The 4,831-nt window shown below is 32.4% G+C and overlaps 1 long non-coding RNA gene across 1 annotated transcript; it reads left to right on the forward strand.

The window, feature by feature from the left end:
- On the forward strand, nucleotides 1–3,389 carry LOC147842773 (uncharacterized). The gene is made up of 5 exons (XR_015498261.1): nucleotides 1–69; nucleotides 1,319–1,424; nucleotides 1,549–1,619; nucleotides 2,904–3,088; nucleotides 3,251–3,389. It is a non-coding gene; the product is annotated as an uncharacterized LOC147842773 (long non-coding RNA).
- The last annotated feature ends 1,442 nt before the right edge of the window (nucleotides 3,390–4,831 follow it).

Raw genomic sequence — 4,831 nt, forward strand, 5'->3', positions numbered from 1 at the left:
ATGGCACGAAGATCACAAGAAGAAAAAGTTTGGTTTTTCAATGAGTTCACGTGGATTCCGGTCAGAAAGGTAAGCTTTTTACTGCTTGTGTTCTGTATAATTAGCGAATTTAGAGCTTAAAACATTTCCACGGTGTTTGGTTGTAACAGCGTTTAGTAATTTAAAACAGTTTGATACGAAATGTAACTTGCTTTAAGAAACACGACTGGAGCTAATGTATGCTAACGCTAACAGTTACAAACACGTCTGAAAGTTCCTTTTCCTTTTACACAATGTTAGATTGTAACGTGTGTAGTAACTGAAAACTATTTTAATTATTTTAAAGAAACATGAAACGAATTTGTGTGTATGCTTAGTTTGCGTTAAAGAAAGTTTCTGTAGACGAATCCATTAATTAACATGGCAAAACGTGTTTTTTCCTGATTTAACATTATAAAGTACCGTGGATGTTGAAAAAATCATTGTACAGGCGTATACTTATCCAACAGTATTAATTCTGTGATTATGTGTAAATAAAAACTAATCGTTTTGGATTAATAAAATATTATTATTTATCTTGTTTATGCAGTTAGTCACGAAAATGATCGAAACTCGACTGTTTACTATTCTCTTTAAATTATCCAAGAGAAATATATTACTATGCACTTTAATTCATATGTGTTAGCCTATGTGAATCAATTATATCTTTTGTTCAAGCTGTAATGGTCAGTTAATGTAAAACTGAACGTCTTAAAGCTGATTTTGATGTTTTTTTTTTATTTTTTTTTTATGTTATTGACAGTGATAAATTCTAATTTAAATGAATAGTTAACAATATTTGTTGGTTAAGTCTTATTGTTCTTGTTTAACAAAGGTTAGTGAGATCATTTTGCAGAACATCACGACCAAAGAAGTCAATAGCACACTCTTTTGAACGTGAATAGGCATGTTATAGTTGTGTGCTAAAAGTCCATTATAAGCTGTAAACTGCTGATATATTTTCAACATAGATTGAGCTTTTCAGACATTACATTACTAATTGCTTCACAAACAGCTGAAATGGTTTATTGTTATTGGCTATCATCATCAAACATTTTTCACAATGGTAGGTTAATCTTCATGGGTACAGAATAATGCATGTGCTTGACCATCTTACAAATCTATGTCTCAGATTCATAAGGCTGTCACTCTGCATGAATCTCCGAATAAATCTTGTGCAACCTTCTGTGTACTGATTATTTACACTATAGGTATTATATGCATTAATTAACTTTGATAGTATTTCAGGATTTGAACTTTTCTTTACGGGAGGTTAACAACAATGTGATGTTTATTATAGATGCATATGAGGAAGCTCGACTCAAACATCCACACGCCACTGTGATTTCTGACTGGTAGACAGATGAGGATGATGATCGCCTGTCATACATCTAAAGACAGAACAGGTTTGTTTGCAATTATTTTAAACACATACTGTCAACATTATGTCATTGATCTATTACAACCTGTGAGTTTTGCCCTGGCACTATACTAAAGTGATGTTTTGTTTTGTAAATGTATCTGATTAAGGGACAGTATAGACACATCTATACCGTGATGAAGAAAAATTACTTGGAACAAAGAGGCTGGATAAAAGGCAGGTATGAAGATTTCAGAAATCAAGGCAGCACCACAAGTACCATCACCATCAATGACTATGGCAGAAATCTTAAGACCACCATCAAGATGCACAGATACTGTACATTCCAGTACACCAGGCGTGTCCAAACTACGGCCCGCGGGCCGCAGCTTTTTATAAATATCAATAGAATCTGGCCCGCTATACAAAAATAAACGTAGGTCAATAAATAACCACCGGGTGTCGCTATTACATGCATTCAATTAAGCAGCAGTTCTTTTTATGATCTATCTATCTATCTATCTATTAATCTATCTATCTATCTGTCCGTCCGTCCGTCCGTCCGTCTGTCTATCTACACACAGTTAAAGTCTGAATTATTAGCCCCTCATTGATTTATTCTTTTTTAAATATTTCCCAAATGATGTTTAACAGAGCAAGAACATTTTTACAGTATGTCTGATAATATTTTTTCTTTTGGAGAAACAATTATGTTTTATTTCGGCTAGAATATAAAGCGGTTTAAATTTTTTTATGAACCATTTTAAGGTCAAAATTATTAGCCCCTTAAGTCTTCAGAACAAACCATTGTTATAAATTAACTTGCCTAATTACCTTAACTTGACTAGTTAACTTGATTAACCTAGTTAAGCCTTTAAATGTCACTTTAAGCTGTATAGAAGTGTCTTAAAAATATCTAGTCAAATATTATTTACTGTCATCATGGCAAAGATAAAATAAATCAGTTATTAGAAATGAGTTACTAAAACTAATATGTTTAGAAATGTGTGGAAAAAATGTTTAACTCTCCGTTAAACAGAAATTGGGGAAAAAATAAACGGTGGCTAATAATTTAGGGGGGCTAACAATTCTGACTTCAACTGTGTATATATATATATATATATATATATATATATATATATATATATATATATATATATATATATATATATATATATATACACACATGTGTCTGTGTGATGTATGTAAAATTTGGCCCACGACAACGTTTGTTTTTTTGCATCTGGCCCTCGGCCCAAAAAGTTTGGACACTCCTGCAGTACACCTATGAACATTTACAGTCTTTGTTCTAGTGCAGTTTGAGATCAAGACAGAACTTATTGCATCTCGTGATGTCTTTGTAAGAATTGAAGACATCACTAAATTTGTTAAGGTTTAATGCAGCTAGAAAGTAAAGATCAACTAGAGAATATCAGCAGTGTCTAACCCACTGTTGTATTTACAGAAGTTGTATGAGAATAAGCTACAGGTTGATTTATACTAATCTGTTATTTTTCTTTTTTAGCACGACTGACTGAAGTTTTAAAATCATGCAACGTCATAAAGCAGCAGCTGGGCCTGATTCTCACAAAACCAAAACAGACGTGATGAAATTCCAGATGTAAACACATTTGACCTTCCTTTGGCCAATTTGATTTGGAAAAGCTTGAAAATCAACTAAAGGAGCAGCCTGAACAAATGAAGAAACTGGTAAGTTCAAGCTCTTGCTAATTTCAAAGTGTTTTAAGTTTATTTGTTTTTTTTTTATAGTTTTTTTGCTTCGTAGGTAGCCTACTTTTTTCCTAATTTTTTCTTTTTTTTTTACATTAGTACTTGTTCACTACTAATTATCTGTTTATCTTTTAATCACAGATGGAGTGAGGACAAATGTCCATACCACGCCACTGATAAAGAAGTGGAAAAATGCATTACAAGGTAGCTACAACTTGCCCCTGACAGGGATGGAGGAAGAAAGAAGAGAAAGCTAATGTGTCAAATGTCTACATCACTATTTAGTTTTATTTTTTAAACAACATTTTAAGTATATTAGGATGTTTCCTGATACTTGAACAATTTGTTTCTTTCATTTGCATTTATATATATATATATATATATATATATATATATATATATATATATGTATATGTATATGTCTATATGTGTGTGTGTGTGTGTGTGTGTGTGTGTGTGTGTGTGTGTGTGTGTGTGTGTGTGTATATGTATGGTATGCATGTATGTGTGTGCGCCAAATTCTGAAGAAACATCTTGATATATTTTTAATAAACGTAATACAAATAAAATTATAAATATAAAATTGCACAAGACGTGTGTATATATGAAATGCATAATCATCTCACTCATGTCTTGCTGTTTGTGCAATTGATTTTGTTCAAGTTTATTTAAAAAAAAAAGTTTGACTTTATACTTCTGCAATTTTATATATATATATATATATATATATATATATATATATATATATATATATATATATATATATATATATGTTTGTTTATTATTATTTTAATGTTTTATTAAAAATGTTTCAAGATGTTTCTTCAGAATTCTGCAGTACTTTTTACAAGTTTGACTTGGATATTTTACGGATTGTCATTGGTATTTTTAAGATGTTTCTTGCTATATCTTAAATTGGTTTCTATATTTAGGTTTATATAAAATTTAGCTGTTTTTTTAACAAATTTTTAATTCAAGTCTATTGGGAAAACAGGGTTGTTTTAAAAAACATCTGTGTTTGTGTGTAATTTTTAGATTTTTTGTTTAAATCTTTCTGTGTCTTTATTGTGTTGTTTTATTGTTTGTTTTTATATTGATATTCTTGTGCACTACAAAATTATTTATAAAATTTTAGTACTATTTTTTTTCATGCAATCAATAAACGTTTAACATTTATTAGTTTTGTCATTTGTCTGATTATTTTTGTTACAGAATATGTATGCAGTTTGCACTTTATTCAAAGGTTAAACGCAGTGCTTACACTTTGTGTTTACATTATAGCCTGTGTTTGCTGTTATATAAATTCAAATGGTTGTAATACCATATATCAAGTACCAATGTAATACCAAAAGGTTTTATAAGGTGTATAAATACGGAGTCGCGCCAGCTCCGGGCCGCAACGCACATTACCCTCGTGCCGATTCCGGCGCGGATGCGCAGCGTCGGCTCGCTTACGGCCGCCGCATCTGGCCCGCTTGATTCGGGCCGGAATCGGGCAGTGAGTCCACAGGCATCCGGCCCGAGTCCGGCAGCCGAAGTTGGGCCGAGGAGTTAGTCTCCGGCAGGCGACAATCTAGCCGGAACTGGCCCGAGTGTATTTTGCTATCTGGGGTAGCATCATAATCTTGCCGTATGTTTTTTCGTGGCCTCCTATGAGAGATGTACCCAGCTGATGAACACTTCAGAATGTGGACAGAAGCAGTAGGAGATTTCTCGCTTTCT

The sequence above is a fragment of the Danio rerio genome, chromosome 8 (assembly GCF_052040795.2).
Source record: "Danio rerio strain M-AB ecotype USA chromosome 8, GRCz13ab, whole genome shotgun sequence".
Taxonomy (NCBI): domain Eukaryota; kingdom Metazoa; phylum Chordata; class Actinopteri; order Cypriniformes; family Danionidae; genus Danio; species Danio rerio.